The sequence below is a fragment of the Galleria mellonella genome, unplaced genomic scaffold (assembly GCF_026898425.1).
Source record: "Galleria mellonella isolate WM207_F2 unplaced genomic scaffold, CSIRO_AGI_GalMel_v1 utg35, whole genome shotgun sequence".
In the NCBI taxonomy this organism is placed as follows: Eukaryota; Metazoa; Arthropoda; class Insecta; order Lepidoptera; family Pyralidae; genus Galleria; species Galleria mellonella.
In genome coordinates, this window is record NW_026442082.1 from 3,286,138 (window position 1) to 3,309,919 (window position 23,782).

Here is a 23,782-nt window from a genome sequence, read left to right on the forward strand (position 1 = left end):
TCACAGGGTATATTGTTAGAAATGGGGATTAAAGTTCCCATCGATGTAACAATGATTTATGTAACGTAGAAAAGGATAAAACAAATTTTTACGACTAGGTATTTTCTAAAAGTCTGTGTCCACAAAATAAATTTGTAACTAATGTAAGCAGCTGTAATCGTTACAAATTTACTCGGAAGTGATCTGTAATTCAAAATCAAATCCCTCACCAGAGGGAGACTTTGTACAAAAAGCGATTGCTTGAGTACCTCTGTCCCATTCGTGTTTCAACCGTAAAGCTGTTGTGTTTGCATGGCTGTGTTTCCATTTGAAGGGTGAGATATGGCGTGAATTTACTGGGTACAGAGGAATAACATCTGAGTCCTCAGGAATGGCAACGCATGGGGGGTATCATGGACGAAACAGTATACTCTGTTATGTCCATGGTACTGCTCATATCTATAGGCGACGGTTACCACTTTCCATCAGGTGGGCCGTCAGCTTGTTTGCCATTCTAAGCTGTATAAAAAAATTCAAACATCAAAATCGATTCAAGATTACTGAAGATACTTCGTAACATTTACAAAAACAAGTATATAGAAAAACAGTACAATTCAGAACCTCTTCTTTTTCAAGTCAGCTGAATAGATTGTGTTGACCAAGAGTGGAGAAGATTAACTATTAATTTAGATGAACTCAAGGTTGCGTTTTTCTGTGACTTCGCGTCGGTTTTTTTAATGACAACATCAGGGTCATTGGTTTTTTTTTTTTAATTTTAATGTAAAACAATGTGCTGGTTGCAATAACATTCTAAAAATATATCAGACAAGTACCGTTATTGTTTTATTTTAAATTCATGACTATAAATATACCAAAGAGAGACTGTGTACAAAAGTGGTTTGCTTGGGCATCTCTGCAATATTCGTGTTTCTACCGTAAAACAGTTGTGTTTGTATAGCTGTGTTCCGGTTTGAAGGATGAGATATGGCAATGAATTTACATTGTACAGAGGAATAACGCCTAAGTCCTCAGAAATGGCAACGCTTGGTGGGTATCATGGGCGAAACAGAATACTCTGTTATGTCCATGGTACTGCTCATGTCTATAGGCGACGGTTACCACTTTAGATCAGGTGGGCCGTCAGCTTGTTTATCATTCTAAGTTGCATAAAAAAAGACGGAACAAAATTATTATCTTATTCATTAGTACATACATATATCTATTACTTCCCGTGTCGGTCACGGCATAGAATAGGCCACTCTTTTCCGTGGATGGCGTAAGAGGCGTAAAGGAGGGCGAAGAATGGGCAGCAGCGTCCATCTTAAAACATCTCCAAAGCCTAACTGCGGTTGTCAATCCGCCTACCTAGCGTAGCAACTACTGGCAAAACCCCCCAAGGGGGAGGCTTATATTCAGCAGTGGACAGCAGTGTTGTAATAACAATATAATATTAAAACATAGGGGAGAAAGGGATTGTTAGCAATGGAGTTTGACAGCCCCATTGCTAGCAATATGCCTTATTAAATCGACCTCCATGTGGTTCCCCCTGGAAACCATCGTGAACAATTCTTGTTGAATTCGTCACAATGGGCTAACTGACCTACTTCATCTTTACCTATCATCCTTCATTGTTGCCCCGCCGGTGCATACCAATAGCGCGGGTGGGGTTACCGTTCCATTATCATCCATTAAAAAAAATTAAAACATAGAATAGATGTAAATCATTTAATGTTAATGAAATCGTGACATATGTTAATAATGACAGATCGTTTAGATGATATGATGGTAGCAGGTATTATACCACAAGTAGTTGATATGTTTATATCTAATAATTAATTAATATAAATGTCTAAAAAATGTCTTCAGGCGACTCGACTAGACGTTTTAGTTGTTGTTTTTCAACGAACGAACGAACGAACGAAAACAGCAACGTTTAAAAGAAGTTCACAATTATAAGTATTTATAACTTTATTTATATAATATTCATCATCATTTACATAAAGAAGGAAGTTATCAATTTGATCGTGTATTCTTTTGTGTATTTATTTTTAAACACAAGAGTCAAACAAGCACCAATGATGTAATTGACGGATTATAATGATTCTTTTTTATATTTAAGGGCTTATCTTTTTGGGTGTTAATTTTGTCAAAATAGCAGACGCAGACAAAAACCAACTATTTTCATAAACGTGACTTTTTCACGCAAAATCTATTGTATAGATTTGAATGAAATTTGGTACACGGGTAGCTTATTAATAAATGGACCATAATGCTAGGTCGTCAAGCTTCATTTCCGTGACAGGCCGTGACATTTCATGGTCTCATTAACCTTTACAAATTTTTGCTGGCGGGAAAATTTGCTTATTTACTTACTAATATTTTTCTAATAATTATAGTAGGAGTATAAGTATGTCATGTCATGTCATGCAACCGTGTGGTCCTGACACAGAATAGCCCACCCCTGCCTATCCAGTGGGTGTCGTAAAAGCCGACTAACAGAGGGCGAGGGTTAGGTAGCAGCGTCCCTCTTAAATCTTCTATAGCAGTTGTGTTTGCATGGCTGTTTTTCGGTTTGAAAGGTGGGATATGGCGTGAATTTACAGGGTACAGAGGAATAACATCTGAGTCCTCAGTAATGGCAACGCATGGGGGGTATCATGGGCGTAACAGTATACTCTGTTATGTCCATGGTACTGCTTCCATCAGGTGGGCTGTCAGCTTGTTTGCTATTCTAAGTTGTATAAAAAAAATCTCTAAAGCCTGCTGCGGTTGCCAATCCGTCTACTAAGCGTGGCAACTACTGGCAAAACCCCCCAAGTCGGAGGCTTATATTCAGGAATGGTCAGTTAAAGACTGATATGCATGAAGATGATGATGATAGGTATGTAATAAAGATAAATAAACAAAATCTCATATAAGATTAATTACCTATCTATCTAGTTATGTTATAAAGCGCCGTTCACACAGCTCTGCGTTTGGCCGGGTCCAATCGGGCTGGGGTGAACGAGGAACGTGTCAGAGTAGGGAAAGCAGGTGCAATATATTCCAATGTTTAATGCGCACGCGAGATGGAGAGTTGACCTCAAATGTGACAAGGAGTGAAATACTACAAGATGCGCAGATTTACGTTTTGTTTTTTTTTACAACACAGTGGGCAAACAAATATGCGGCTCACCTGATGGTAAGTACCGCCCATGATCACCCACAACACCAAAGGCATTGCAGGTGTGCTGCCGGCCTTTTCAAAAGGAATATGCTCTTTTCTTGAAGGTTATGATGTCGTGTCGGTTCGGAAAGACTACTGCTGGATATATTTATATATTGTAGCGATATATTTTTAATAATAAACAATAGATGCAACACTCACATACATTGCGAATAGATATGAATTTGAGGAAAAAAATATTTTAAACGTTTTAGTTTACTTCTATGATACTAGCGATAGGTAGCATTAAAAAATTTTTTCAAGACGGGGCCTGGTTCCTGAAAAAGCGCATTTATACATTCACACATATTATTACGAAGCAAAAAAGTTTCCATTCTGGTGTCGCATCGTACCATACTGGAATGGACACAGCCAACTCGCTCCCCTCTAAATGTGCCTATATCAACTGGTCCCAGCATCGTACGGTTTTTGAAAATAAAATACTGACTGTATTTTAATTTAAAAATCCGTGGAAAGTGCGTTACTCATTGATAATGTTTTATGGTGTAATCATTAAAATCGATATTAGTTTTGAAAAACTGTGACCTTCATTAGCTATATGACAATTAGATATTGATCACAGTGAAGATTTAAGCATTATAAGTTTTGTAACCCTACTGATTGGAATCTACGTTTAAATTCTTGATTCAACTATAATATTAAGGAAGAGGAAATGATACTGAGGTATATGAAAACTAAAACTCTTTGATTGATTAATGCCGTAATTCACGGTCTCACCCGAATATTTATGAGTAAGCAAATTACAACGATTATATGGGAAGTTAATCGGAAGTAAATAAGTTGTTATAATTTTATTTCTGGCCTACCTACTTCCACGTTAAAACATGCTGTCTAAATTAAGGTTATTATTTAGTGTAAATTCATTTGCGTTTAATTTTTAGTAATCGCAAGCCGGGTAATAGGCCAAACAAAAATAAACCTAAAAATGGCGGTATATTATTATTTTATAGAAAGACACAAAATTAATTTATTCGTTTTCTTTCCATATAATTTGGGATTTTAATATATATATGATGCATAGCGGAAGAGGTTTGTTTGAATCGAAGCATTTGGCGTTCCATTGTTTCTGCCTACCCTAATGGGAGACAGGCGTGACAGATATGTATGTATGTATATGATGCATATTTGCCATATAATGGCCATTGTGCTATATTGGTTGTAGTTCCGATGGTCCTGATTCCAGCACATTACAAATAAAATGAGTATGCTCCGAGTGTTATAGAAAACATCCTATGTCTATCAAATATTCATAGTACAAGCTATGTATGTTTAATTTCAGACTAATTGATGCTATAACCATTCTAAGTTGCATAAAAAAAAACCACCGTTTTCCAAAAAAAATTTACAAGCTGTATTAAACCTTGTAAACGTCCGAAGTGAACGGACACAAAACAAGGTTTTTGGTAATTACGTATTATAGGACATATGGGTCACCGACCTCAGGCAAGAGCGAACACAATTGACTGAGGCCCTGTGACAAAGGCCATAGCATCAATACACTTGTTCTATGAATGGTAAGTAGTGCTAAGTAGATAGGTTACGATTTTATTGTACTGTTTACAATCTGCACGTCGTAGTGTGGCGTAGATGATAGCTGTCATTTTGTTAATTATTATCAAGAAGATTTTTTTAAAAGTCAATAGTACTGTCGGCCGTAATGTTTGACAAAATAAATTGACCTTCAATTTGCGCAAACCATACCTCCGGTTCTTCAGACCAGAATGGTGGAATCTTGACGGCTACTCGGTATGTGTCGGTTCCGCTAGTCTGTAGTTCCATTTTTTCTTGATCCGTGTTGCGGTCGGTAGGTCACCAATGTAATTATTTTAATTTTTTTTTTAATAATATTTATTAAATCCAAAAATACATGTTTCAATTTTACATTTGTTCCCAAAACTTCACACCAGGATTCCCTGTGTCTTGAAGTCTTGGGCCCCCTTCTAATTACAAAATTTATTAACTAATATATAAACTTTAGATACATAATTCAAACATCTTTACAAACATGTTAAGCATTGGTCCGTAAAAAGCTGATATGTATGATAATGATGATAAGTATGTCATAAAGATAAAAAAAAAACTCATATGAGATTAATTACCTACATATCTAGTTATGTTATAAAGCGTCATTCACACAGCTCTGGATTTAGCCAAGTCCAATCGGGCTGGGGTGAACAAGGAACGAGCAAGAGTTTATTAAAAGTCAATATAATTATTTTAATTCGTACATGTTTATAAACTTTCACATTCATGACATTAATAGGTTATTAACTATTAGTTATATATTCTGTATCGTCGTATACTCTGTGACACAGTATCGGATATACATATCAGTTTTTTTATTTTTTTTATTTTCTTTTTAACAGCTACGGGGTCACAGACATTCGTTATGTTTAAATTCTGTTTCATAAAATTAAAACACTACCAATTACAAAGGTCAGATTAATATTAGATAAGTACCTGTCAAAATACTTATTTAGATAAAACGTTTATATTATAATATGTATAATATTGTTATTATATAAACAACAAGGTTGGTTATATTTAGCAAAATATGCCGGTCAGTCACCGTCAATATACGAGTATATATCTGTCTACTCACAACAAGATGGTCAAAACAATAAAGCCTCATTCATAGTGTCCAATTTACTAACAAACTACAAGGAATAATAAACGACAGAATATATGCAATGTAATAATGTAATAAAAAAACCTATTTGGCTAAACAAAATTAATCATTATAAATAAAGCTAAAAACTCCGTGTCACGATGTTTATCAACGCTAAAATCTGAAATCGCTCAATTAATCTCTTAATGAATATTTGTAAATGTATTATTTCTAATGTGAAGAATAAAATACCTATCTGATTTATATCTCAATAGAAAGAAATAAGCCCGGTAGGTGGCAGTAGCGGGCACTTGCGATTTACCGAAAAACGTCGCCAAAATTCAACTGTAGGTAATAGATTTATCCTTATTTTAATTTATTCATAAAAAGTAAAATATATTACAAGTTAATTTTATAATTATTAATATTTGAACACTTTCTTTTTTTTTAATTAAGAATATAGTTAATAAGATAATTAGTGTGTATAGAGTTTTATTTTTTTTTATTGGTACAGGAAACAGAAAAAAATATTTCAATAAATATTATGTTTTTATCACGAGTAATTTTTCCTTCAATTATTACTACTTATGTTTTAAATCTTTAAAAAACTTAGGTAACCGTTAAACGCATTCGAGTGCATTAGTGCAAGTAAACAGTAGGTAGGCAGGTTATATCAAACCTTGACTGCCCGCTTCCGAAGTGAACGGACACAGCAAGGTTTTGGCAATTAACTTGTGCATATGGGTCACCAATTTTTTTGATAAAATCACGACTCTATGCTTATGATCATTAAATTTATAATCAAACCACTAGTGTATTATTAAAATTACATATATATTTCTTTTTTCAGTGTGAATATCTAGGTATTGTGTGAACAAAACTTTAGTAGATACTCTATGACAATAATAAAAACGAAATTTTGATATCTAACTGTACACTGTAGTAATGTACTAAAATTAAATATGGCTTAAGTATTATTATTACATGCTTATCCTATTATTATATTGCAAGTACAAAAATATTTAACGATGAATGGATGGACAGGTAGATGGATAAATGTATATTATTCTTTCATGTAAAAACTACTGAACCGATTTGATTTAAATTTGGAACACGTGTAAGTTATATCCCAACTTAGCACATATTACTGATATTAAGAAAATCATACTTAAATTTAATGGTAATAAAAGAAAACATCATATTGAAATATAAAAAGTACAATACAAAGAAAAAAGACAGAAAATACGACATAAATCATTTAGGTTGTCGGTAAAGGAGCACACAGTGATTTACTCTCTAACTATAAATTATCGTATTTACGTATAGTTCATTACATACATCAGGAAATGGCGTCTGCGAGACGATGTCGTTTTAATAATCACAAGCACGAGTTGCAATTAAATTACTCGGTAATAAATACATATAATTTATACCTTTTTCTCATAGAAGATATTTCATATAGGTGATGATACATTTTATTTTGTTTTTTTTTTTATATATTTCTTTACAATTTTATCCCTTTAAAAAGAATTTGTCCCAATGTGCTTTTATGTACATTTTTTTATGCAACTTAGAATGGCAAACAAGCTGACGACCCATCTGATGGAAAGTGGTAACCGTCGCCTAAAGACATGAGCAGCACTATGGACATAACAGAGTATACTGTTTTGCCCTTGATACTTCCCATGCGTTGCCATTCCTGAGGACTCGGGTGTTATTCATCTGTACTCTGTAAATTCACTGCCATATCGCACCCTTCAAACCAAAATACAGCCATGCAAACATAACTGCTTGGGGGGGAAGAGATTGTTAGTAATGGGGAAATTAGTCCCTATTGCTATCAATATACCCTATCAGGTCGACCTCCACGCGGTTCTCCCTGGAAACTATCGTGATTAATTGATTGTTACATTCGTCACGATGGGCTAACTGACCTGCCTTTTTATCCTCACCTATCACCTCTCACTGGTACCCCACCAGTGTATACCGTTAGTGCAGACGGGTTACCGTTCCATTACCATCTATTAAAAAAAAATCTGTTTCACGGTAGAAACACGAATGGGATAAAAGTGCAAACGACTTTTGTACAAAGTCTCCTTCTAGTCATTACCATAGTCTACTATATGGTGTTCAGATTTTAGTTGTTCAATAGGTGAAAATAGAACGGTAACCCCACCCGCATTATAGGTATACGCTGACGGGATATCAGTGAGGAGTCATAGGTGGAGATAGAAGCAGGACAGTTAGCCCATCGTGACGAATTCTAGAAGATTTAACCAAAATACCAGCTCAATATGTACTTTTTATTATAACAGATTGTGATTTGTTAATCTTTGTCGGGTGCCCACGATACAGGTTTATCTAGTGTGGGGCCCATAGTTTGTGTTTTTGTGAAATAATAAATTTTTACTTCTATTTCTAAAGATAGTTTCCAGGAGGAACCGCGTGGAGATCGAACTGGTAGGGTTTATTTGTAACGATGAAGCTGTTATATCCCCATGTAAAGTTAGTATAGGAGGCTTAACTTCTTGAGGTTTTTGAATTTCTTTTTTATTCTCGAAATTTCTGACACTCTATTGCATGGGTACATTCTTAGTTTTTCTTAATGTCACCCTGTACCATATGACGAAATAAAGTGGCTATATTTCAAGACATACGGTACTTCCTACATTGACTTAACAGTACGTAAATATCGTCTTATGAAAAAAAAAAAACAAGTTACATACGATAAATTGTTTATAGTAGTGAAAAACTACATTTCCGTAATTTTTTTTTTTTATTATTATGTCTTTTGACAAAAGTGCGACGTATAAATAAGTTAAGTGTGACCCAATAGCATACTACTCCGATTTAAAGAGAGTAAGTTCGAATTTGAGGGGAAAGAAATTGTTAGCAATGGATTTTGACAGCCCCATTGTTAGCAATTTGCCCTATTAGATCGACCTCCACGTGATTCTTCCTGGAAACCATCGTGAACAATTCTTGTTGAATTCGTCACGATGGGCTAACTGACCCGCTTCATTCTCACCTATCATCCTTCACTGGTGCCCCGCCGGTGTATACCGATAGCGCGGGTGGGGTTACCATTCCATTATTACCCATTAAAAAGTTCGAATTTAACCGATACCGAGAAAACTTTGTATGTCAATTTCAATTTACAATTAATTCTACAGTGATAGAAAACACCGATAACAAACCAAACCATGCTACCAATTCCCAGCAGCAGTATTTCCAAACAGATACGACATTGATTTTTTTTACCACAAAGGCGGCAAACAACAATACAGTCCGTGTCTTAAACAGTCACTCTAGCTTATGGATGCCTGCAACACTAGAGTTGTCACATGCGTGTTACCGACCCTGAAAAAACTTTTAACACACCCTTTTTTAAAAGCCCCATACTGCCGTCTCTAGGGAAAACCTTGACAGGGAGCTATGGAATGCACAGCCTGAGCGTTCAAATTAATGCTTGAAGAAAAGAGCATATTCCGTTCTAAAACATCGGTTACACACCTGATATTGCAGATACCTACGGGCAGCGGTAACCACTTACCATCTGATTAGGCGCATGCTCGTTTGCTCCCTATATTATATAAAAAAAAAAATTCGAGTGACTGCGGTAGACTCTCACTCTGCCATGTTGTATTCTAATATGCTCGATGAAATGTGGACACGCATTATAATCACCACAACAATAACAACTGACAAACGTCCTTAATTGCATTATCAGTAATGGCTGTAACCAGGCGGAGGGGGACATTTAGAGGCAATGCCTTACCTTAAAAGGCCCAATACTCTACCTTAAAATGTAAGATCTCAAGAAAATTAGATAGATTCGATTTTTCGAAGTCATTTAATTATGACTTTCGCCCTACTAAAAAGTTCTTTTGCCCTACCTTAAACTTAAGTCTAGCTTCGGCCCTGATTGTCTGTACTGGTATCTAACAGCCCTTTTGGTAGCAATATAGAGTGTATTAGATAGACCTCCATGCATTGTTGCCATGGGGAACCCATGGCAAACATTGTAGTTAATTATTGTCGAATTCATCACAACGGGCCAATTGGTTTGCTTTCATTCTCACTCATTCGCTCATTTGTACCCGCCAACATATACTGATAGTGCAGGCCATTATTATTCTATTTATTTCTATCTATCTATTCTAACACCTGAGTCCTCAGGAATGGCAACGCATGAGGGTTATCATGGGCGAAACAGTATACTCTTAAACTATGTTAATAGAGAAAAAAATATACACAAATTATTTTTTGGCCCCTATAATAATTTTGACCCACAATGATTTATATAGTGAAAGAACTACGTATATTACATTTTTTATATTTTTGTTCGTATTAAAATTTATCGCTTGTTTAGAAATAATTTTTACCTACACTACGCATGTATATAAAGTTTTCCATATTCTATTATTTATATACCGGTTATACAATAAAGAATTTATAACATTTAATAATAATAAGCACATACATACGTAAATACCAATTACTTGTTTAACTAGTTTATATATATATAGAAGGTGCGGTCATACATTTTTTTGTCATAATCATCACAACTTTGGCCTTATCATTGATGAAGGCCTCCTTAAAGTTAAAAGACGACGATGATGCATCCGGGATATTATTTTTTAGACATATATCGAATAGTAACCTGCTGACTGCTAAGAGAGTCCTTCGCATCTAATTAAATTAAGAACATTTCTTAAATGGATGAAATTTTTTTTTGGCAAATTAGAATGGCAAACAAGCTGACGGCCCACCTGAGGGATAGTGGTAACCGTCGCCTATAGACATGAGTAGTACCATGGACATAACAGAGTATACTGTTAATTATAGCCTATTATGTGCTGAAAAACAGCAAATAATAGCTGTCTTTTATTGCCGAGATTAATTCAAAATTCTTGATTAAGAAGTTTCAAAAAATTATTTTAAATAATTTTTTTTTTTGAGTAAAAACAATATGTTTTTTAACAAAGGCTCTCACTGGAAGAAACGCCGCAGCACTTAATTTGTGGCTGTAGCCCACTCATATAATATATAAACGATATATCTTCTTTGTAAAATAAACTTTATGTCCTGAGAAGGTATAAAAACATCGCTACAAAGAACATTTTAAAATTCCTACCTCTGATATAGGAATTAGAAGCAATCTTTTAAAAAGGCCTAACACAAAATATTATAGAAAGTTTGCAGTGTCATAGGGTTTTCTACCTGTAAGAGCCCGTCTTTTAATAATAATAATAATATAATGCGCTGATAATATAGCTTTCTATAAGTGAAAGAATTTTGAAAATCGGTCTAATAGTTTTTGAGTTTATCCATTACAAACAAACAATCAAAGCTTTCCTCTTTATTATATTAGTATAGATAAACGATAAACTTGTTTAATATCAATCACAACATATGCGTAATACAGGTAAATTTATTTAAAACGTATTATTGCGACTAAGATTTATAAGTAGAGTATGCATACCAGAGGGAGACTGTACATAAGTCGTTTGCTTGAGTACCTCTGTCCCATTCGTGTTTCAACCGTGAAGCAGTTGTGTTTGCATGGCTGTGTTTCGGTTTGAAGGGTGGGATATGGCGTGAAATTACAGGGTACAGAGGAATAACACCTGAGTCCTCAGGAATGGCAACGCATGGGGGGTATCATGGGCGAAACAGTATACTCTGTTATGTCCATGGTACTGCTCATGTCTATAGGCGACGGTTACCACTTTCCATCAGGTGGACCGTCAGTTTGTTTGCCATTCTAAGTTGTATAAAAAAATTGACAACTGACAAACAAATTCAAAAACTTGTCACTAATATAATATCTAAAACAGGCCGTTTATTAAAAAATATATATATATGATTTTTTTCATGCAAACATTATTGAACAGATTTTAATAAAATTTTGGACATGGGTAGGTTGTATCTTAACTTAGCAGATAGGATACTTTATATATTAATTCACGCAGGTAAAGACACGGGATACAGTTAGTTAAATAATAAAATAATGAAAGAAATGCTATCGCAATCACACAATTTCATTTGTTCCAATACTTTATGGTTATTTTACTTTCAATTATGCACGTGTATTGTACGCACGTGTTAGTCGTACACGTGCACGAAAGTTGAGTTTGAAACTTCAGAATTAAATTCTAAAGCAAACCTAATAATTGAAATATCGAGAAAACATTCGATTATTGACTTTATCTTTTTTATTTAACGTGTTTCGCATTAATTAAATTGGTCTGTACGATTAAATCTGAGGGTACAATTGTATAAAATAGAGCAATTATTTAGCGACCGAATTTCAGTAAAATAACCTTGAAATGCCTTAATATTGTAGGCCATTCTCAGAAAGGTGCAACTTCTTATATTATGTATGAATATTTAATTAACCAATTAAATATTTATAACAAATAATATTGAATTCACATTTCCGAGTTTGACCTACAAAATCAAGGCAATTTGAAGTTCCCCGTATCGGTAACAGAATTACAACAACAATTGCAATTCGTCTAATTCTAGCTTATTATTGTTTGCAATTCGTGTATCTAATTGTTAGTTTTCTACGAAATATCTGAAACCGTTGACGGTTACAGGAGTTGTTTTAACAAAGTGTAGATAGGTACTTCTAATAATAACCATGAAATGAAATTCCGAAATTTCGGACTCGATTTCGTGTTTTTGTTTATACCAAAATCGGACCAATTAATGGAGTTTAACATTTCGTTCGTCATACATCCTATCATAAAAGCCCAAAGGAACGATATTTTAACATTTTTAATATTTCCAAACGGCATGTATTATGTAATTTTAACATCAAATTTCTGTTTCGTTTGGCTCCGAAATTTCGGAAAACATTTCATGGTAGGCCCTCAGGCTATTAAATACTGGAATAATATACCACCATCAATGAGATTATCTAAAACTAAATATATTTTTAAAAGGGAGCTAATAGATACCTAATAAGTACGTAGTGGAGGGAAGAGATTGTTAGTAATGGGGAGGATAGTCCCCATTGCTATCAATATACTTTATCAGGTCGACCTCCACGCGGTTTCCCCTGGAAACCGTCTTGACTAATTTATCGTTGAATTCGTCACGATGGGCTAACTGTTCTGCTCTTTCATCTTCACCAGTCATCCCTCACTGGTGCTCCGACAGTGTATACCGATAGCGCAGGTGGGGTTACATTCCATTATCATGCATTAAAAAAAATAGGTATGTAGTGAAATATTTATTGCTTGAGCGCTTGAATCTGATAGAAATTGACCTCTAACTACCCCTTTTCTAATGGTATCTGTTATTTAATATTTATTTAATAAAATATTAAATTGTGTAAGGCAAACGTAGTGTAAGACGACCCTCCCTACTAAATAGAGTGACAACCTGAAATGTATTGCAGGGAGTCAGTGGATGCAGGTGGCTTAGGACCGTTCTTTATGGCAGTCTATAGGGTGGTTTACATTTGGCCACAACTGAATATCAGTGTTTTGCTCTTTTGAGGGCAAAACAATAAATTGAGTTGTGACCATTTTGTGTTACTATGGCACACGCATGAAATAAAAAAAAATGTAAGTAACTTCTTTTATGTATTTCGCTTTTACGAATGCAAAAAATATTCTTTTATCTCTTTTTTATTATGTATATTTGTTGTAATTTGAATACTGTTAGCGTTAGAGAACCGATAATTCCTTCTACAACTCCCTCCCTATTCATGCTGTATAACTACAAGCGCCCTCTGTTGCACGAAATGCGATTGTTAGTTTTTTTTTTTTTTTGATGGATGAAAATGGTATGGTAACCCCGCCTGCGCTAACGGGATACGCTGGCGGAGCACCAGTGAAGGGTGATAGATGACAATGAAAACAGGTCCGTTAGCCCATCGTGATGAATTAATCAGGAATTAACCATGATAGCTTCCAGGGGGAACCGCGAGGATGTCGACCTGGTTAGGTATATTGCTAGCAATGGGATTCTCAGTCTCCATTACTAACAATCCCTTTCCCCCCTGCGATTGTTAGTTATTGACAGTTAAAAAAAGGAACTAATGACGTGTGGTGTGTGTAAAGGAAGAAAATTTCCGAAAGGCTGAAAACTAGTGTCCTGGGACTAAAGAAAAGGCAGCAGACGGAATCCAGTAAATCCTTATACTTTCCCTTTTATTCGGTTCTCAATGAAATAAATAAAAGAGAAAAATGTTAATATAAATCGAACAGTAAGTAATGCAAATAAATTATCTATCTATCTATAAATATAAATATATATTTATAAATATATAGTTATATTTATAGATAGATATATTTTACTATATTAAGAAATGAACAATTTAAAGTCGGTTCTATTTTGTACTACATAATCTTAATGGTATTAAGTATATGTATTGATTTTAGAATATAAATTCTTAACACCTACACTGTTGCGTGTCAATAAGTGAAATTAAATACAAATAATATAGTATAAGGCTAGCGTAGATGCGCAATTTAAAAACTAGTTTGACAATAAATGATACTGACCAACCTTGATCTAGGTTCAAGGGCTCTCCTCAGGGCGCCCTTTTCAAGGTTACACAATAGGGCTGTGTAATATATGCATATCATTCTAGATCATGTAATAAGTTTATTAAGTTACAAATAAGGCAAATTGTCACAGTATTATACACCGCTCTACCCATTGACGTTGATACTCCTTTTCCATTATGGTTTCTATTTCCATTATGGGTTTGGTGAAATAAAATTCTTGTAGAGTTAAGCTCGCCTTTGTACATTTGCTTTCCACTGTCATATTTATATATGTATTATTATGTATTATTTATATATGTATTATTATAGTGTGTACGATAAACTATAAACAAAATAAAAGTTGTAAGAAATATAATAATTAAACGTAATTTGAAAGGAGGAGATTAATCGATACGTTTATTTTTTTTTTCTGTGTAGTAATGTGACGCGATATTGTCACCAATTCTGATCATTATTTTTTGCAATCAATAGCGTTGTTGTTACTTATATTTTGTGTTGAATTGTGCATTTTTTGTTCCCTTCTTTGCTAGGGAAAAAATTGTTTGTTCAAAAACACAATTTACTATCGTACAGTATTATATTATCTGTGCTATCGTATAACTACGATTTTGCGTTCAATTTCAATTATTTCCAATTATCGTTCATGGATATATTTTGTCATGGTTGAAATTATTCGTTTTTTTTTTCATAAAATATACTATTAGTTATAATTTTAAAAGCTACACAATTTTGTTATAAATATTTAAAGATGAAATAGATTTTATCAACTGCTTTTGATAATTCTTAAGTTATAATAAATTAATATTAAAGGAGATAATATTTAACGATCGAGGGATAGGCAGCAGGGTCCCTCTTTGAACGCTATCAAAGCCTAATTGTAGTTGCTAATTCGCCTGCCAAGCGTGGCAAATACTGGAAAACACCCCTTATAGGAGCAGCCTATGTTCAGCAGTGGACGGTTAACGGCTGATATTTTGATTCTTTGTTTGAAAGCGCTAATCTCTGAAACCGCCAGGCATATCGGAAAAAAATACTTTTGTTCTTCATAGTGTTGGCAACCCAACAGATATTTAATATTTTATTTTTATGTCATGGCAACCCTCTTGCTTGAATTACCGTGCCGAACAGACGTGTTTTTTTTTTATTATAATATTGTGTCCGAAATACCTAATAAAAATGTCTTGTATAATTACAAGTGTTCCTTCATTCACGTATCCAGCAATCAATCTACAGTACATTCTCCCAGAGCTACACACATAGCTCATTTCTCAAGGAAGGTTATAGGACACTCAACATCATGATATTCACGGACAAAGCCGGAGCATACAGCTAGTAAATAATATAATTACAGCGATAATATTTACTCTAATCAAAGGCTATACTTTTGTATGCAACTTAGAACTTAGAAGTTTTTCCTCCTACATTCTTCACGACTCTGGAACACGCTTCCTGATTCCATTATGAGACTACCGACTAAACCGTCTTTAAAAAAAAAACGTTCACGCTCACTTTTTTACTTTATCCGAGCAGTAAGTGCTTTATATTATTCTCAATTTCGTGTATAATATAGTATATGTTATATATGTGTAAGTATATTTGTTAATTATATATAATTATTTGTTTATATATGAAATTTTAGTATGTATGTATATCAATAATTAGTAGTACCGCATTCGAGTATTCTGACACTTCCCTATGGTTGACTGGGAGAAAATGTTTTTAGCATTAAGTCCGCCATGTACACATATATGTAGTAATGAATAAATAAATAAATGGCAAAGAAGCTGACGGCCCACCTGATGGACAATGGTAACCGTCGCCTATAGACATGAACAGTACCATGGACTTAACAGAGTATACTTTAATTGGTAGTAAAATATATTACTCTCTACTCTCGTGCTAGTGATTGACTATACAATTTTTTTTGCGGAAAAATCTTAGATTTTTATCGTTAAATATTTAATATTCATTCATTAAATATACTTCGCAAAAATGACGTCATATTTAATACGTAATTGTGATCTATGTACTTTACCGACTGTCGTTGTGTTTGACAACAAACAATGAGTCATTTGGTCGCTTTGCCTCCACATTTCCTAGTACGTATCACGTCTATGGATGTTGAGAATAGGGAAAACCCAAATAAAAAACCCACATACAGAGATGAATGGACTGGTTTTCATTGTGTCGTTGACTTTATAATAAATTGTGCTAATTATGAAAATTTGAATGTATTTTCATCACAGTTCATCTATATTGGTCATCATACCAGCTGTTAAGTGTTCACTCCTGAATAGGCTTTTTCATATGGGGTGTTTCGCCAGTAGTTACCACGCTTGGTAAAAGGCTTTTTACATGGCAAGATGATGTTTTAAAAAGAACGCTGCTGCCCATCCCTTGACCATTAAGTTCCCTTAATCGCCTCTTACGACACCAAAGGGAAAGAAAAGGGTGGCCCATTCTATGTCGAGACGACACGACATCTACAAAAAATGTTATAATATAGTAATTGAACGATGTTTGTACATAGGAGATATTTCGTAAAGATTGGTATGAGGGTTTTACTATATTATATATACACGCAAAAAGTGCTGTATCAAACTGGACTAGTAGTGTTACTGAATATCTAATTTAAAATCTGGTGCGATGTGTCACCTTCTGAAAGCAACACAGACAAAGTAGTGGCAGAATAATAGTACAATTTAAAAGCTTTTTACAAAACCAGAAGCGTTGCAGGTGTGCTGTCGCCCTTTATATAGAAATATGCTTTTTTCTCGAAGATTATGATATCATATCGGTTCAGAAATACTACTGCTAGAAATTAACTCCAAAGAGTGGTTATGCGTGGAAGAAAGAGCATTGAACAACATACGGTACGGTACGGTAGTGAAAATCAGCAGCAGGTATCAATCCGAACAATTCCTCAGAGCATTCCCCATGATAAATTCGGTAAAAGATGTACAGATTTGCAACATCTCTACGCAATTTCAGTACTTGTTATAGACACAGATTTGTACAAAAGTCTTGTTCAAACTATTTCTGTTGACGTCTATATTCTATAAATAGGCAGCTAATATCTATGTTAAGTTTCTTAATGTTCCACAGATAAAAAATATAACAATGTGCCAGTAATGTAAAAACTGAGATCTTTTTAGACATTTCGTGTATAAATAGCTAATATTGTCAAACCTAGTCCTTTCTAATTTGTATTTCACTGAACTTATAAATAAATAGGGTAAAACTAACAGTAGATTTAATTTAATAATAGTATTTTAAAATTTCGGATCTTTAAATATTTTTTTAGTCTAAATAAATTTTAAAAAATCCATTATTTAAAACAAAATTATTCATTCAAGTAGATTTATTTATAGACTTATGATACATTATTTTTAACTTAAATTTTATTTGGATAAATACAGTGACAACCAGCAGACGGTACAACATTTATTTTAAATTAACAAATCATGTTGATTAGCGCGCGGTTTGTATGAAATGTTCATAAATAATTTTTAGACTTATTTTTTTTTATACAACTTAGAATGGCAAACAAGCTGACGGCCCACCTGATGGAAAGTGGTAACCGTCGCCTGTAGACATGAGCAGTACCATGGACATAACAGAGTATATTGTTTCGCCCATGATACCCCCCATGCGTTGCCATTCCTGAGTAAATTCAAATTCAAAGAGTAAATTCACGTCATATCCCACCCATCAAACCGAAACACAGCCATGCAAACACAACTGCTTCACGGTTGAAACACGACTGTATTGCCATATGGTCCCGGTATATAACGGGCTACCCCTTTCTGCCCTGTGGGTGTTGTAAGAAATGACTAAAAGAGCTTAACGGTCGAGGGATGGACAATTTCCAACACATCTGCCAAACATCGCGACTACTAGCAAAACATGGAGAAGGCGTATATTCAGCAGTGGGCAGTTATAAATATGATGATGGTACTCATATTATATTTAAATACAATGTTTCTGAGTATCCATATATTCGATATTTATTTAAATATTAAATTTGTGCACCTTATATTCTTTACATCTGTGATAAAATTTATAAATATTTTCATCCGACTTCAAAGTAATTTAAGACTTATTTATTATTATTTTTTTATAAAATTTATATTTTTAATTTATTGTTGTATTTAAGATTGTATCCCAAAAAAACTGACTTCAATTATGACAAAATCAGTTACTTTAATCTTACAATTTCGATAAAATTTCTATGGTAGGGGAGACCGAGGAGAGTTGAACCATTTTTTATATTGAGACCCATAACTTTTTAATTAAGCGATAGAAATTAACTTGTATTATACTAAATTAAACCTTGTTTAACTAACTAATAAATGTTTAGGACAAAAACTGCTACTATTTCTTTTTTACCCATAAAAAGTTGACTTAAAGACAACTAGTGAGTTTGTATCAACTCCCCTCTTACTGAGATAAATTGAAACACTGGTCTAGGAGAGTTGAAACAATTATTACCTGGAAGCAATCCATTATTAAGGGACACAGATTTATAAGTAAATGTTATATTAAAGTTACAATTATTCTTAATTTGTACTATCAGTCTCATAGTTACAATATTGAGATCTTAGAAACAAAAAAATAGCAAATAATTATACACTGACATTTATAGAAAAAAAAAAAAATCTTAGTCAAACAAATAGTTATGGCACACATAAGATATTTTGCCTTCAGTGCATTCCAGGTGTGCCCATGCCTTACACTCCATACACTGGATCCATTGTTCATTTAGCTTATTTCTATAATCCCTGAAATATTATATATTGTCATAACTTTTTCTGGGTGTGAGTGCATCCAGTTATCACATGTCCTGTTGACAGCTTTTTTCATAGGGCCAAAGATAGCTCGATCCATGGGCTGAAGTTTGTGAGTACAATGTGGTGGAAATGTTAACAAAACAATTCCATTTTCCTTACAGAAATTAATGTTCTTTACAGCAGTATGTGAGGCATGGTTGTCCAGCAATAACGGAACTACAATATCTTTAGAATGACCGGACTTAATTTTTAAAATGTTCAAGAAATAAATAAAAATCATCTTCTTGGATCCATCCAGATCCGTTGGCTACTCCAATAGATCCAGATGGCCCATCACGAATACAATGATCATTAAAACGCTTGCGTGGGATTATAAACATTGGTGGAATGCAATTTCCTATTGCATTACCAGCTAACGCGATGGTGACCAAAGTGCCTCTTTTTGTTGAGGTCATGGCACTGACCTGTTTTTAACCTCGTTTGGAAATGACTCGATCTGGTTTTTGGACAGTTGTTATTCCAGATTCTTCACCATTCCAGATGTCCTTTGCGTCCGAGTGGTGTTTATCAAGCACAGATGTATAGTTTTTAAAAAACAATTCTACGTTAGTTTTGTTAAAGCTGGTCGCACGACCAAAACAAAATACCAATGCATAACAAAATGCAAACGACGTGAGTTGAAACAGGCTGTTTCAACTCTCCCAGGGTACAGAAGTCGGCTGCCATTGGGTTTGAGCTGATATAACTTTGTTACACTACACAGTCATGCAAAATCTTTATTGCAGTTTAAATCTTAGATTCATAAGCTGGCAAATAACATAATACACTTAGGCTAAAACAGTTAATTAATAAAAATTTTGATAAAGATATTATTATGATGAAAACTTACTTTTATGTATTTTTTCACCTGACATTTAATAGCGGTGTAAGCGTCGATCATGGTACATGAACGAATACTGAGCACCCGAGCGGGTGGCAGGAGGTTAAAATTAGCAAAGTTACCAACTTGCTAGTGCTTTTAGATTTCCAGAAATTTGTATTGTTTCAACCTACCTTTGGTTCAATTTTCCTCGGTCTCCCCTACTAATCTATAAGTGTATTGTAAATCTAATTTGGTTTGCAATTGACAGTGACATAAACCGAATTGAAACCTCTTTGTTTTTGAAGTCGGTTGAAAAAAGTAAGTTCTATTGTATTTTTTATACTATCAATTGATGCGTGTTACAAGCTCCTTTGTAATTTGTATTTCCAATATTGTATTCTTTTAATTATTCATTTTTTTATATTAACTGTCAGTATAATTTTTCAACACGAACCGGCGTTTTCTTTATTATAATCAGTTCACAATAATGCGTATTTAACTTATAGACAAAACTTCATATTTATTTTTGTAAATTTTGTCCATTCAAATTATATTCTTAATTTAAAAGCAATAATTACATACGTTCTGTTTTATTATACTTAGCACATATAGTAAACAATGTTTTCGTATTTTTTTTTAAGTATTCAGTAATATAAATTATAAAAAAAAGTAAAAAAATGCCATAATGTATTATCAGTTAACTAAAAAACAATATTGTTTATTGATTGGGCCAAGTAAATAGAAAAAAAAAAAATAGAATATAACTTTTTTAATATTATTTCATACAAATCAAAGACAGATACATATATAATATATCTTTAAAAATTAAAATATTTACAGGTACTTACATATTTCACGTTAACCACTACACCACAGATTAAACACAAACACAAAGAATCCTTACTTTTTCACTTTCGCAACGTTTTCGCGGGATACACGCGTTCGAAATACGAATTATATATTCTTTTTTGTTCAATGCAAGTGCATTGGCACATAAACGGCTTAACGGCGGACTGAATGGCGCGGACGACTACAATCAATTTATATACCTAGTCCTTGCGCGCCTAATTGTTCGCTTGCTTCGAGCGTCCTAGAACAACGCACGTGCCTCTCGTGGCTACCTCCAGAGATTTGTTTTTTTTTATTCATATTATTTTTACTTTAATTTTTTTTAAATACTATTGTTTAATTGAACTCTTGGCTTAATTATATTAAATACGTAATATAATATATACAAAAAAGACCTACATAATATAACTTTTTATTTATAAAACCGTAACCAAACCGTGTCTGTGTGCGCATTACGCAAAAACTACTACTCGGACTTTTTTTTAATGGGTGATAATGGAATGGTAACCCCACCCGCACTATCGTTATACACCGGCGGGGCACCAGTGAAGGATGATAGGTAAAGATGAAGCAGGTCTGTTTGCCCATCGTGATGAATTCAACAAGGATTGTTCACGATAGTTTCCAGGGAGAATCACGTGGAGGTCGACCTGATAAGGCACATTGCTAGCAATGAGGCTATCAAACTCCATTGCTAACAATCTCTTTCCCCCTATTACTCGTACTTGAAATTTAGTGCGATTACAACTTTTATTCTTTATCCAAAATGTAATCTTCTATACTTATAATAAATCTGTAGAGAGGTCAATTCTGTACATGAAATATATTTCCAAAATAACTATCAGGGGGTGATTAGTGATCGAAACTGATGCCAAAAATGCAATCAGTAAAATTTTTGTCTGCCTGTCTGTATGTTCGTTATAGAAACAAAAACTACTCGACGGATTTTAACGAAACTTGGCACAATTATTCTTCATACTCCTGGGCAGGTTATAGTATACTTTTCATCACGCTACGACCAATAGGAGCAGAGCAGTGAAGGGAAATGTTAAAAATGTCCACCCGTACGACAATATATTTAAAAGTATATGACACTCAGGGTTTGCTGGAAGAGAACTCTTACAGAGTTAAGCTCGCCTGTTGTACATCTTTATTTTATATATATTATATTTTGTAATTTTTTGTGTACAATAAAGAATAAATAAATAAACTATTGTAATTAACTGAAAAATAATGATATGCATGTGTAAATTTATAATAATAATTTTAATATCAATGTAACTTCAATATTAATATAACTAATAAATTACAATTAATATTTTATATTATTTTTTATTATTATTGCAAGTGTCATGGGGACCTTTGGGTCGGGTACGGGTCATGAATACGACTGACTATTAATTTAAATAATATTTAACAATAAAAAAACAACAAAAAAAAAAAATACATGCATGCACGCATTTTGCAAGCCAAACCGGCTGAATGTTAAGGCTACCCAAAAATGTACAATATTATCTCAACTTACCACATTAATCGCAATAAAAATTTCATTTCATTTCATTCTTTTATTAAAGGAATGTTCTGCCAGTAAAATTAAATATTTTCATCAAAGAAACATAGGTCCAAAAACTACAAAAACTTTTTAATCTTTAAAGACAGGATAGGAGATTCAAATTTTTTTATCGTTTTTGGATCCAGAAAATTTTTGAGTCTAGGCACAGATAATATAAATTTAAATTATTTTTATTTAAATAGACTCGTTTACTAATCTTATAATCTACTTTTAAATCGTATTTTTTTTTTATTTACTGCAACGTTCGGAAAGTTGTTATTTGTTGAGAAGAGCCTGCAAGAAATTCATCTTTTAAATCTCTGTTAACATTATGTGTATTTATTTAAATGTACTATGTCTAAAATTACATGGTCGTTAAAAGACCATGCACGATCGAACACCATGCACATTTATCATTCAAGTAATCGTTTAAGCTTTGTTCAATAAGTATTTTAAACATGTTAAAAGGTAGACCCAAAATATCCTTCGGTATCTTATTATAACATTTAATGCCCTCTCTCATAAAAGCCCTAACAAGTTTTTCTAACAATGCTTTGGAATAGCAAGTTTATATTTGTGTCTAGTGGTTAGATCATTGAGATCGCTGTTTCTAAGAAATAGTTGAAAATTCCTGCATATATACAAAATATTTGCATATATGCAGGAATACGTATTGGGAAGCAACGGTAAGAATATTTCCTTGTTTAAATTTTTCTCTTAGTGATTCACGACTTTCCGTAGAATAAATCGCGCGAAGAGCATGTTTTTGTAATACAAATATGCTTTGGATCGCGGTAATAATATTCCATTGGACAGTATACTATAAAAGTAACTAAAATAAACTATCCCAGGCTCACAAGCGGTATCGAACCCTTGATTCTTAGGAGAGATTTTGCCTTCCTCTGCGTGTTCTACCGCCCATACAATGGATTGTGCTCAGAGGAATTGTTCAATATGATGCCCACAGCCACTTTCTACCATCGTACGGCTCGCCATCGACAGGGAGTTCATCCTCATGTCCTACAGCCTCAATGGTCGCGTACTACGCGGTTTCAGAGATGTTCCCTCCCACGAACACTCAGGTTGTGGAATGAGCTCTCTGCCGAGGTTTTCCCAAGAGACTACGGCATGGGGTTCTTCAAAAGGGGGGTAAAGAGGTTTCTTCAGGGTCGACAACGCGCGCGTAATACCTCTGGTACTGCAGGCGTTCATAGGCTACGGTAATCACTTACCATCAGGTGGGCAATATGCTTGTTTGCCACCTCAGTGGTATAAAAAAAAACTAATCTGGTAGCTCCATTATTGGTATACCTACTGCGTAACTCGCGCAGTATCGTAGCATTCTGTTTAAAAATTTGTCATACCCACTTAATCTACTTACTTACAAT

The 23,782-nt window shown here is 33.9% G+C and overlaps 1 protein-coding gene across 1 annotated transcript in view; it reads right to left on the bottom strand.

Annotated features, from left to right (window-relative positions):
• LOC113514283 (zwittermicin A synthase ZmaJ) overlaps nt 1-21,023 on the bottom strand; it is a 47,183-nt gene extending 26,160 nt beyond the window's left edge. Inside the window, exon 1 of the mRNA XM_026898329.3 lies at nt 20,842-21,023. The gene's annotated coding sequence lies outside the window, so the exon portion shown is untranslated. The remainder of the gene's footprint in view (nt 1-20,841) is intronic.
• Nucleotides 21,024-23,782: the final 2,759 nt, after the last annotated feature.